The sequence below is a fragment of the Hyla sarda genome, chromosome 5 (assembly GCF_029499605.1).
Source record: "Hyla sarda isolate aHylSar1 chromosome 5, aHylSar1.hap1, whole genome shotgun sequence".
NCBI lineage: Eukaryota > Metazoa > Chordata > Amphibia > Anura > Hylidae > Hyla > Hyla sarda.
In genome coordinates this window covers 172,761,871-172,775,634 of record NC_079193.1, presented here as the reverse complement: position 1 = coordinate 172,775,634, position 13,764 = coordinate 172,761,871, and the positions used below count along the sequence as shown (strand labels likewise).

The 13,764-nt window shown below is 38.4% G+C and overlaps 1 protein-coding gene across 11 annotated transcripts in view; it reads left to right on the top strand.

Moving 5' to 3' along the window:
- Positions 1–13,764, top strand: part of LOC130273638 (poly(rC)-binding protein 3-like) — a 744,530-nt gene that overhangs the window by 589,425 nt on the left and 141,341 nt on the right. Inside the window, exon 1 of one of the 11 annotated variants that reach the window (XM_056520771.1) lies at positions 436–964. The exons of the other annotated variants lie outside the window; for them this stretch is intronic. The gene's annotated coding sequence lies outside the window, so the exon portion shown is untranslated. Of the gene's footprint in view, positions 1–435; positions 965–13,764 lie in introns of those variants that run through there. 11 annotated transcript variants of the gene reach the window in all.

Genomic DNA, 13,764 nt, shown 5'->3' with positions numbered 1-13,764 from the left:
TCTCCCCATAATAATCTGGGAAAGTTTAATAAGACTGTTGGTGTTATTTACACCAAGCACGCGTGCCGGCTCTGCAGAGATATTACGTCTAAATGTTGTTTTTTAATTAAAAGGGGAAAATATTTATAAATTCAACCGTTCCAAAAGAACCGTAATAAAAACAACTGTCAGGAGGAAAAATATTTTCTTCCTTTACAGTGAAAACAAATTTGTTTCACTTGTCGGATGTTTTCGCGAACGTTGTTGGAATGATGGCATTGTAAACATGTGTGCGCTGTAAAGGAGCTGGGCTGCTGACGTCACCTACAGTAGTGACTGGAGGAGATAGAATGTGATGCTGATGAAGACAGGGCAATGTTCTTCCAGTAAACGATGATTTCAGGATGCTGAGAGGAGCGTACGTTGCCTTGTGCCAAAGAGACACACAGTCATCCAGTCAGTAACAGCTCCTACAGGAGCATCTTAAATGTATGCATTCTTGTTAGTCTTCCTTAAGGATTACACAAGAGCTCTTTTTACAGTATGAAACAGAACTGTCGCTCACTGTGTGCCTGCTGTAGTGCTCTATGGGATTAGGACATCACATTCTCAGCCCTGACAGAGCCTTTGTTCATTATATTTATAGCTGCTTCTGGTCATTGTTGAGCAAAGAAGATTGCCCTGCCCTCTGGCCCTTTCCTAAGAAGATTTTGGGCAGAAGCTCCTCTCATGTGGCACTAATTGAAATGATTGGTGGAGGGGGTGTTGTGAGCTCACTGTGCCTGACTCAGGCTTATCTGCCAGGGGCTAAGCAAGAGGAGAAAAAAAAAGCAAAGCTTTGCCTCATTCCAGCGAGGCTCAGGGCTCCTGGCCATCTGTCCTCAGTTGGAATCAGAAGACACATAGAAGGGCCGCACTCACTGTGACCGTGCAGAAGAAAGAGCATTGTTCACGAACTCTGGCTGAGCTTACAGTGGAAGTGAAGGTTGGTGCTGAATATAGTTCTCTTATCTGTCAGTGACAATGTTCAACTTGGGCATTCGTTCTGCTACAGTGTATTAGAATAGATCCTAAAGAGCGTCTTTATTTCTATACATAGCTTCCTAAATGTGTCCTTTATAGGTGTGTGTAAAATTCAACATAATAAACTAGAGTTTGCTACTATAGACGCCGCACTTTAGGAAAGAGTTAACTAATAGTTGTTCTATATTAGTAGCTTATCTATATAAAGAATGTATTGCATTAACGCCTAACTCCCGTATGTCTAGAATATTGCACGCTGACAGATCTCTGTCTCAGTCGTTGTGTTTTTCCTACGAATAACACGTGTAACATGGTAACTGGCCTGTACTGTAGATTCTGTGCACCTGCTTTATACGCTTGGCATAAGATAACTAATGGGATATCTAAATACCATTAATAAGATGAGACACGGTTAACCGGTTTTATCTATTTAGAAATATGAACAGTTTTGTGTGGCTGGAAGTGTAGTGGGCCCGGCCTGTGTGATGGAGAACTTGTTAGAATGCTGGAATCATTGGTGGCTGCTTCCACAAGGCTGCAGTCACATTTTTATGAATGGACAGAATTATGGTTCTTACACAAATGCTTTACTTTAAGCAGAAATCTTGGTATATTCATATATAATATTATGAATCCTATTATTAGTTAGTTATACCATTTCCACCACGTTATAACTTGGTTTAATATTGGGCCAAAACGTTAATTTGTTAACATCATATTTAACAATGGGATATGAGCACCAGTAATGTCCTCCTGTTACACGAGAAAGTGACTTTCATATTTGTTGAATATTCTGAGTTCTGTGCTACTAAATTTCCCCATAGCAAAATGACCTATATACAGTATGTGGCTCATTGTGTATTCTGTCTTCATTCTGTATGGAGATACTCTAGGACAGTTGTGACATAGAGAATTGTTCCTTGCTGTACTTTTCATTGCTACATTTTTAGACAAGGTTAGTATTATTATAAGTACTAGTATCATGAATGATATAATTCATACAAAAGTCTTGTATTACTACTTATGTTGCCCTCTTCAGGTTGTACACGATGTCATGTTGATATTTTAGACACGCGTTTCGGTGACATATATGTTCCAGAGCCCACAATGATAGTTTTTTCCTATGAGGAAACAATATTATTTAATACATGAAAAAATACAACATTAGAGACTTGCTTCTTTTGGGATTTCACCTGTACAGTACTGTCTAGTACAAAGGTCACAGAGCGATGAACATTGAGGATAAGGTCTTCTGGCGCACACACTGCTGGATTAGATGATAAGGAACAAAATCTGCGTCAGGGAAACTGCTGAACCCAAAGGGAAATCCTTGTATAAAGCTGTTGTTGGGAAACATTCAGAGGGCCCCAAAGGGGTCACACAGTACAGATCTGGTCAATGACATGAATAGTCGGAATTGAGAGATGGACATTTGGCTATTTTGTTTTGCAAATAAGGATGACATTGTTAACTGGAAGAGCAGCTAATGGCTATGGATGTTTGCTCTTTCACTTGCAATGAAAGGCTTTCTTGTACGGCCATAGGTTTCATTCAAACAATGATATTTTTGTGCCTTCCCCAATGTGTTGCGACTGAAAAGTAGGGGTATTTTACCACTTCCATTAACAGGCAGCTGTTACTAAAAAAATTTCCTAAACTATTTAGGTCACTGGAAAACCTTAATGTATGAAGCAGGACAATGTGTATGCACAACTGTAACATCCCATATCACGTTGCATTTAAAAGATTTTCAAAAAGATAAAGTAGATACATAAAGTATATATCATGTGTATTCTATATAAGTCATATGAATGTTATAGGAATACACAAGGGAGTACACAGGATGATGGGAATGAGAATGATGAGAATCTTATGGGTATACATGGGTATACATTAATGAATATGATGCAGAGAGCACACAGTTATAGGAGACTGATGTATTGTAAATAATGAAAGTATAGGGATATTGACTTTGATCCATACTTAGTCTATATATCTATCTTCATTGTGTCATATTTATCTACATCTAGCTTAATTTGAAAACATATACAGTACCATAATATATCATGAGATCTCTCCAAAGATGTAGCTGAATATAGGTAAAAATGTATGTAGTCACATTACCAAAGTTATTCTACCCTGTGACATTTTCCCAACTGTGACATACTATGCTTATTAGGTATACTTTTCACCCAGCAGAGACAATGTAAGCACAAGCGACGCACAGAGCGGCGCTAAATACACTAAAGTCATGTGAGCACATACCAGGGCCGGGATCAGTAGGATAATTTTGGGTTGTATTGTCCAGGAATGTAAGCGTTCAAGGGCACTTGAAGCATGTAAAGCAGTGTATCCAAAAGAGAGGCATGTCAAATCATGGCACTATTTCCGAAACTATGCACATGTGATCATTTATGGCGTTTATTGATTTTTATGCAGTTTTGTATCATGTAAAAGCAGAATAGCATGCAATCCCATTGTCTCACACTGCAGATTTGATCGGTATATTTTGCAATCATTCAGTCCAAATGTTCAATGGAAGATTTCTACAGTCTGTCCATCTGAGGCCTGTTTAACACACGTGTATTTCTAAGCATGTATAATGTGGATCCACAATTCATCCTTATAGATTGCATTGCATCAGTGTTTTATTAGCATTGTATCTGTTACAGTGTGTAGCACCGATGGGCTATTTTCCAGGGAATTCCATAAAATTTTCTGTACAGATGCAGGTTCTTTGATATGGAATCCAATAGCAGAGACAAATGACCCAGTTTTCAGAAATATTTAGATTTAATGCAGATTTAAGTCACAATACAGGAACAGCAAAAGTGAGTTGCAATGCAAAGACAGCGGATGGAGGGGTATAAATTTAAGATAAAGTCTTTTACTCAGGACATTCAGATACCCAAGTACAAGGTACAGACTTAGGATCCAAGTTAGGAAAGCAGAATAACTACGAGCCAAAAGCCAGGATATTCATGCACAGGAAGTGTATCAATGGCAGTGGGTATCAATGGCAGTAGGTATCAATGGCAGCATTTCAGGTATTTTCACACGTATGTATAATCCTCTGTGGCTTTTTTGCTGCGGCGTTCATGTTGTGGGTTTGATGCTGAGAATTTCAGCTATTTATTTCTATTGATTAAATTCACAGCGCCAAATCCGCAGCGTGAAAGCACATGTGATCAGACCCTTACCGTGATTGGCCCCAGAGCAAGTGCAATGCATTAAGTGATCACTAGGTGCAGCAAACACATAGCTGGGCAAAGCTAAAACAAAGACTCTTTCTATAGATTTCCATGGGTATTTTTAATTTGCTATTTAGAAAAGTAGCACATACAGCACTTATAAAATATTCGCTTATAGCCCCATAGCTTAACATTAACTCCTCATCATGCCCCTAAACAGGAAACCTAATTCACACTTGCATATTTTATCAATAATTTCTATTTCATGAGTGGATACAAAAAGTTGAGGACATAGAGATGTTATCATTATATATATATATATATATATATATATATATATATAATCCAAAAAAGGAAGAGGCACTCCAAGTTGCAAAAAGCAATGTGTTTATTCACCCATCAAGTCAATGCGACGTTTCAGCCTCACAATGAGGCCTTTCTCACGCTTGAGAAAGGCCTCATTGTGAGGCTGAAACGTCCCATTGACTTGGAGTGCCGCTTCCTTTTTTGGATTTTACGTTGGAAGGTTTGGAGTTTGAACCTGATGAAGCTGAGCACCCACTTAGGACTTGAAGTCCATCGTTACAGTGCCGGTTCCCTACCGTTTTTTTTTAATTATATATATATATATATATATATAATTTTTTATTTATTTATAATTTTTATTATAGGTTTAGGTTACACCTCTTGGTTTTAGCTGTAGAAAACATGAAATGTTGACTGAATACAAAAGGTGAATGAAGCTCGGGATAATATTTTCTGAAAATGTTCTATACATTGGTGAATGTTTGCGCCTTCTGTACAATCAACACTTGTTTCCATTCATTTTGTACATTCATTAGTATGTGTCAAAGCTGCTGTAGGGTGCTAATTTCACCTATGCTGAAAATGTAACTCTGCATAAATTATAGTACAAAATAGTATCTGTGATGTTTCTTTTTTAAAGTAATGGTTGTGGGATATGCCATGTTAAGTTATGTTATCCAATGGAGCTTTTTCATGGTTGTGCCTTCTTGCGCTGGTTCACATTTTGTGGCACAAAATCTCTTATTTTATTTATGTTGTATCTTAGTACTGGTGGAAGATTATACAGCTGGCACTAAAGTACTTTAAGCACGTATGGGACTCTGAATCAGATTACAGAGCAATGTAGTTCTGTCCATTCTGTCGTTCAAGCGGTTTAGGAAATGTGGCCAGATTGACTCCCTTTACTCTAGTGATAAATGCTGAATAATACCTTTCAAGCCAATCTCATGCGGATGGCGCTAAGAGTTTTATACCAATATTCTTCTGCTAGCACATAGTATAAATTATTTTAGATGCTCAGCAGATTTTTAATCTTTTCTGTAAGAACCACTTATAGAAATAGTCCTCTTTCAGCAGGGCTTGGGGATTTTTTGTTCAGGCAGTCCCAATTTTGGCAAACTATCTGCTGAAGGAAAATGGGTCGCTTGGGTTTTAGCATTAAGCAGGAAATCCATGGCCGATAGGATTTAACTGAGAAGCAAAGGTTTATTCACTACATTTAGTTAATGAAGGTTAGGAACGTGGAGTGTGTGTATGAACTCATGCATATGTGTGATTGTACGTTGTGACGGGAATCACAGCGTGAACAATTAGCCAGGCAGGAATAGATTTTGCTGAGGTTTTGTGTCTGATGAATTTTTACAATAAGAACGTATTTCATTTATGATAAATATAACAGCCATTACGATGCCATTAAATGTTTTATATATATATATATATATATATATATATATATATATATATATATATATCAACTATGAGAGACATAATGAGAAAAAAAATCTATAAAATCACATTGTCTGATTTTTTTAAGTATTTATTTGGATATTGTGGTGGAAAGTATTTGGACACCTACAAACAAGCAAGATTTCTGGCTCTCACATACCTGTAACTCCTTACCTGTATTAATGGCACCTGTTTGAACTTGTTATCAGTATGAAAGACACCTGTCTGCAACCTCAAACAGTCACACTCCAAACTCCACTATGGCCAAGACCAAAGAGCTGTCGAAGGACACCAGAAACAAAATTGTAGACCTGCAGCAGGCTGGGAAGACTGAATACGCAATAGGCAAGCAGCTTGGTGTGAAGAAATCAACTAGGGGAGCAATTATTAGAAAATGGAAGACATACAAGGCCACTGATAATCTCCCTCAATCTGGGGCTCTACACAAGATCTCACCCCATGGTGTCATAATGATCACAAGAACGGTGAGCAAAAATCCCAGAACCACACGGGGGGAACCCAGTGAATGAGTAACAAAGGCTACCATCAGTAACACACTATGCCGCCATGGACTCAAATCATGCAGTGCCAGACGTGTCCCCCTGCTTAAGCCAGTACATGTCCAGGCCCATCTGAAATTTGCTACAGAGCATTTGGATGATTCAGAAGAGGATTGGGAGAATGTCATACGGTCAGATGAAACCAAAGTAGAACTTTTTGGTAAAAACACAACTTGTCGTGTTTGGAGGAGAAAGAATGCTGAGTTGCATCCAAAGAACACCATACCTACTGTGAAGCATGGGGGTGGAAACATCATGCGTTGAGGCTGTTTTTCTGCTAAGGGACCAGGACGACTGATCCCTGTAAAGGAAAGAATGAATGGGGCCATGTAGAGTGAAATTTTGAGTGAAAACCTCCTTCCATCAGCAAAGGCATTGAAGATGAAACATGGCTGGGTCTTTCAGCAAGATAATGATCGCAAACACACCACCCGGGCAACGAAGGAGTGGCTTCGTAAGAAGCATTTCAAGGTCTTGGAGTGGCCTAGCCAGTCTCCAGCTCTCAACCCCATAGAAAACCTTTGGAGGGAGTTGAAATTCCGTGTTGCCCAGCAACAGCCCCAAAACACCACTGCTTTAGAGGAGATCTGCATGGAAGAATGGGCCAAAATACCAGCAATAGTATGTGAAAACTTTGTGAAGACTTACAGAAAAGTTTGACCTCTGTCATTGCCAACAAAGGGTATATAACAAAGTATTGAGATGAAGTTTTCTTATTGACCAAATACTTACTTATTTTCCACCATCATTTGCAAATAAATTATTTAAAAATCAGACAATGTGATTTTATGGATTTTTTTTCTCATTATGTCTCTCATAGTTGAGGTATACCTATGATGAAAATTACAGATCTCTCATCTTTTTAAGTGGAAGAACTTGCACAATTGGTGGCTGACTAAATACTTTTTTGCCCCACTGTATATTTTGTAATTATCCTGAAATGTTGCAATTTTCATTCTGTCCACTAGGTTTGAAATTAACCTAAGACGTCCTGGTCTGTACATGTCATTTCTTAGTAATGCCTTTCTGTTTGAGGAGCACAGTGAAAGGTGAGACAAGGACAGAGATAACACTGGATACGCCACCATTCATAGCAGAGCTTAGTATCCCACTTTCCTGTAGAATGACCTCTGAAAAGATCACAGAGAATGCCCAATAGCATCTCTAATTTATTTGAATTGGACAGGTCCTCCTGGTCTATGTCCATGGGTCCCGCTGTAAGGCATTTTACAAAATGCTATTAAAACAGCTTAGGCAAGATAGTAGTCCCCATAATGAGGCACGCTTTTTTTTTTTTCTTAGCAATTTAAAAATGTTATTTTTAATTATTGTTCCTTATTTAAATTATAAGACACTTTGCTATTTACTGGCTGTTTAAATTCTCAACCGTTATATGTCTTTAATGTGATTGAAAAATCAGCCACTAAGTGGCTCTGTTCTGTTCACTGCGTAAGTCAAAAGTTAGTTTGGTCCCCTCCCAGCCTGGCAGGAGACCAATCTCAGGAAGTGCGTATGGGGCATGGCGAGTCAAAGTCTCGCAGGTTTCAGGGACATCATGCCTGCTGGGGAACACCCACTTTCTCCTGCCGGGAGTTCACACAAGGGGAAAGGTATGATACAGAGCTTTTTAAAGCTCAGAAACATTTTTTTAAAGGGCAGGAGGGGTGTTAAAAGTAGTTAGGGAATATAATCTGAGTTTGTTTAGAAAATATGGTTTGATGACAGGAACTAATTTTCTAGTGTTTGGCGGAAGCATCATGCGTTCTCAGCCTACATGACAAATCTCAGCCTACACACCCTTCTTAGGTGAATATAAATTCCCAGCCAGCCCCTCATTCTTCGATTGTGTTTGAATCTGTCTGCATGAATTCTCATACTGCTAGCTTAATCTATTCTGTGCATTCTGACCTCAGCTTATTACACATTTATTCTCTGCTTAATTGATTTGGTACCTTTGATGCTATCTCAATTTGGACCTGGCTTGTTAACACTACTTGCTATCTGTTTGTTTGTTTATTACTTATGTTTTGTTCCTTGTACTTGCCTGTTTACTATTAGTATCCTGACCTGCTTCCTTGACATATGTACTGTGTTGCTTATTGTTCTGTATCTTGTTACACTACTGCACTTACTGAAAACAAGGACCGCCGTCCAGTTGAGGATCTGCCATTTAGGGCAGATTCTAAAGTAGGCAGGGAAATCGTCCGTGGGTTAGCTCAGGGCTGCGCTTATTTCCCTATGTGATAGTTATCCTGGAGCTTTTCCCACTAACTATATATCAATCTACTCAGTTCTTTCTGCTGTATAACATGATGCCTGCAGATTGGGCTGCATTTTTAATATGACAGTTTGCCTTTTAATAAGTCAGACAATCCATTTAATATCAACATATCCCATTATATAATCTACATGGGAAAGCCAACATTCTCTTCAACAACAGTAAAGGGAAACAGATATGTTGGATTTTAACATACTTAATTCTTAGCCTTTCTGAGATGTAGAAAGTGTCTAGCATGTGCTGACCAGGAAATTGAAGGGGATAATGGTTGGCCAAAAAAGCGCTAGCATCCATCCTAGGTTTATAGTGGGATTTCCACATTCTCAGCTAAACTAGATTGAACTGTTTGATGGCCTTAATTGATAGTAATGGAATTCCAGCTTAAAAAAAAATAAAAATCTTTAGCAATTTTCAAGGACTATTCCCATTTCCCACAGGAAATGGTGCCCAACTTTCTACTGATGAGATCTGCAAAATTATATACAGCCATAAAAATGCCACCTAAATTTTGTACTACCCAGAGTGTATGAATTTCATGGTTATGGTCAGATTAGAATTAAGCTTTTTTTTTGTACTTACTCTTACTTTCTGTAAGAGAAATGTATAAAAATAAAATGTATCTGCAACTTATATATATTAAATAACACTGTATTGTTGTGATTCTTTCTAGTTATATGAACTGATAAACTCTCAGATTCATCAATTGCCTTCACTTTCGGTGAGAGTTAAAAATTAATTATATCTCCGATTTACTAAAAATCAACAGCTTTGTGTCAGGTTTTTAGCATTCCAAGCATGTTCACACCTTCCCAGATTTATCACCACTTTTCGTCTTTTTGCTTGATCTTGCACCTACTTTTGCACCTAATTCTGCTCAGAAACCTGGAAAGGTGGGAGTTACCTTGCCATTTTCTTTGTTCCCGAAACATTTATTATAGATTTTTCTATAGATTCTGCCTCATTGTGTTTACACTTCTCTGACCAACTCTGGTCTGTTTTCACATTAGTGACCTATTGGCGCAGTTTGCAGCAAAATGGCACACACTGGTGCATAGAGTTGCAGACAAAAAAACTCTCTAAACTACACTAAATGGCGATCAGACAGATAATAAATCTAGAGGGATCGGAAAATAAAATCCTAATGTGGCGTGATTTAAAAAAACTGAAAATCTTAATAAATCTGGGTCTATATGAGGTACTAAGCTACACAACACAGAAAAGGTGTATAGAAAAAGGAATATAGGCTTAAATGTAGGACCACCAATAATTTATTTTGTTTTATACTGGGCCATTCACAACATACGTATGAAAACATACGCTTTGAAGATACGGTCACGGGATCAGACTGGGGGAAGTGAACTATCTTACTCCGGTCGGCTCATTCAAATGAATAAGATACGGGCCGGGACTGGCTGGGATACAGGAGCACCCGGTTTTCACTGCCCCAGCCGGATCCAGTGACCATATCTTAAAAACGTAGTGTGAACCCACCCTGAGTCCTATTTATATACTACTCTTTTTGTTGATGTATTTTTTTCTGATTTTGCATTCTACTATCTATATTTAAAAAAAAAAATCCTGCAGTTTTGAAAAAGAAAAAACAGAAATGGACCAATGTGCATCTAAGCGCAATTATCTTTTTAAGGAAATGGTATATGCAATATAGGAAAAGGTTTGCTCACCTACTGGTGTTATGCTATGAGCACAACACCATAAAAGACTTGTTACCACTATCTGTGGTGAAGAGAAGGAGTGCAGCCGGCACCAGTCCCGTTCTCATCTGATAGAGGACGGTCTGGAATAGTAGCCAATGGGGGAGGGATATTCTCCCCGAAAAAAGGTGTCTTCTCTGGCGCACTCCTTCAGAAGGTCTGTGTTCAGGATGACTGCCTGGGCAAACCTGATTTGGAACCATCCAGCCTTTTCCTCACTCCTGCAGTCTTCCAAGACCTTCTCTTTCTTCAGAAATAGAAGGTCCTGGAGGACTGCAGGAGTGAGGAAAAGGCTGGATGGTTCCAAATCAGGTTTGCCCAGGCAGTCATCCTGAGCTGGATGGTTCCAAATCAGGTTTGCCCAGTCAGTCATCCTGAACACAGACCTTCTGAAGGAGAGCGCCAGAGAAGACACCTTTTTTCGGGGAGAATATCCCTCCCCCATCGGCTATTAAAACAAATCCTGAAATGTTGCAATTGACACTAGATAGATAAGACACCATTCAAAATAGCTGATCCCCAGGAAAAAGCTGTGTAAAGCATGACAAAACAAATGTATGCATGACTGTCAAAATACATTTCATATATAGCAGAGACATAAAAGTATATATATTTATATATTGTATTTTTATTATATCCAGTATAACGTATATATTATAAGAATGTACAAGGTTGTACATGAAATGAGAGGAATGTGATTGATGTTACTGCGCCGGATTTTCCTCCAGATAGATTTATGTCCAGTGCATGGACATAAATAACGACCCATAGTGCAGAGAGTACACAGTTATAGAAACATGTTGTATTGTAAGCAATGAATGATGGATACTGACTAATATTCATAACCTATATCTTTATCAATCTGTCTAATTAAAACTCAATGGCTAATAGGTAAAAACAGAATTAGAGGGAACTTGTCTATAGGTTTATACTGCCTATCGGAGGGGAGCATAATCTACTGAAAGAGGCATTAAACAGACGTAAGACTTATATTATTATTATTATTTACATTGTTCTGTTCTACTATACCCCTGATATCCAGGAGAATAAGTGCCATGCCTCTCCCTCCATCCATTGGCCTCTTCCTTTATACAGTTCAAGCAGAAAACTGTCAGTCAGCAGCCAATGGCGGTGGGAGTGGATCGTCATGAATATCGAGGACTACTGAGCGTGCACACTTAATGTAGAGGAGTTCTATTTAGCATTATTGTCACTAGGTCATGCTGCCCTCAGATAGGGAAGCATAATCCTACTAACAGATTCTGCTTAAATATTCTAATACATGCATTTTTCTACATGCATAGATTTGTGGGGGTTTTTATCCAGTCCTACCCCTTCTGTTTCATTCTGTGGCCTTTTTTTTTAACCTTTTTAATCACAATAAATCTACAGTATTTTGCACATGGGCCAATATTCGAGGCAGTGGGAACTATAAATATTTTATTCCGTACCTCTTAACAAACGCCATAATTTCAATGCAAATTAACCTATGCCTTAAAGGGGGACCTCACTGGCCAGCGTTCAGAAGTAAATGTTCCAAATGTTGTTTTTGCGCTGCGGGGCGTGGCCGACCCCCGCAGCACAAAAACCGCGTTCAGAAGTAACTTCCAAACGCTTGACAGTGGAGTACTCCTTTAAAGTGGTACTCCCGTGGAAAACTTTTTTTTTTAATCAACTGGTGCCAGAAAGTTAAACATATTTGTAAATTACTTCTATTAAAAAATCTTAATCTTTCCAGTACTTTTTAGGGGCTGTATACTAAAGAGAAATCCAAAAAAGAAATGCATTTCCTCTGATGTCATGACCACAGTGCTCTCTGCTGACCTCTGCTATCCATTTTAGGAATTGTCCAGAGCAGCATATGTTTGCTAAGGGGATTTTCCTCTGCTCTGGACAGTTCCTAAAATGGACAGCAGAGGTCAGCAGAGAGCACTGTGGTCATGACATCAGAGAAAATGCATTTCTTTTTGGGATTTCTCTTTAGTATACAGCTTCTAAAAAGTACTGGAAGGATTAAGATTTTTTAATAGAAATAATTTACAAATCTGTTTAACTTTCTGGCACCAGTTGATTAAAAAAAGAAATAAAAAAGTTTTCCACGGGAGTACCCCTTTAAGCTTTGATTTATAATTATCAGAGGAAAGGAATCTCGATATAGATTATTCCATGCATGATACACGTCTATATATTAGGACAGGCCAGCCTGGTTGACCGAGTAGTATGCCCTTCCTTGTCTTGTTCCTTTTGTTGAATGTGACCTTTAGTTGTTATAGTACATTTGTTTTATGTCAAGGGTGACCTGGCTGGTCATTGACTATTCTTGCATTGTATTAGTCAGTAGTATAGACTTCTCATACAGACGCTGAAACAAATGCACGGAGTGTGTATTTTTCTTCATGTATATTATATTTTTCTATTGTTAAAGTGGATAAAATTAATAATGTGTCGGTGCCCCATACTTTAACTGCATGGTACACAGTGTTAGCATTGAGCTTCTTACTTGATGTTTTGACAGGAAGGAGCTACTAGGATTTTAGCCAGAGTCCGGTGTAACAATAGGGATTCCCTCGGATTATCCAAGGATTTGGTTCTGCTGAAATATAATTTCTTTTTATAGCTGCAGTACATAAGGTCACCCTCACCCTCTTCCTTTTAGCTCCTATCTCTACTCATGTCTGATAGGCGGCGGTCTATTTATAACCGGTTAGAAGATACAGTAGTTTTCAAAAGAATTGTTCTCTGAAAGCCACACAAGTCATTTTAACTTATTAAGTTACAACATGAACAGATGGCTTTAGCTTACAACACCAGTCTATTCCAATGCATCCCAAGCCACCGTGGTTTCGACAGGGGTGCAGATTCACCAAGGAAGTAGTAAATGTGAAGGGGGTCTATATTTTTTTTATTATTTCCCTTTATCACTGTGAATTAACACTGCCCGTAAGTCCTGAATAATTAAGCTGATGCCATAATAGCTGGAAATGATAAATGCCTTAAGCTGGAAAAGCAGATAATAAAGGCTTTATTTTACATATAGTATTGTCTTGTGCACCCGAACAGACACATCTTCAACCACATGTAATGCCCTCTAAGGAAATGATGGAAGTTTCTAGGTATATTAGAATAATATTTCTAAAGCCATTAGCATAAGAGACTCCAGATCCATCTTTAGTGCTGATTCACAGTACTCCCTCAGGGGGTTACTCAGAGGTAGGGAAATGGTAAATGTATTTTGTGCTGCATTAATATCAGCTAAAATGATTGTGCGC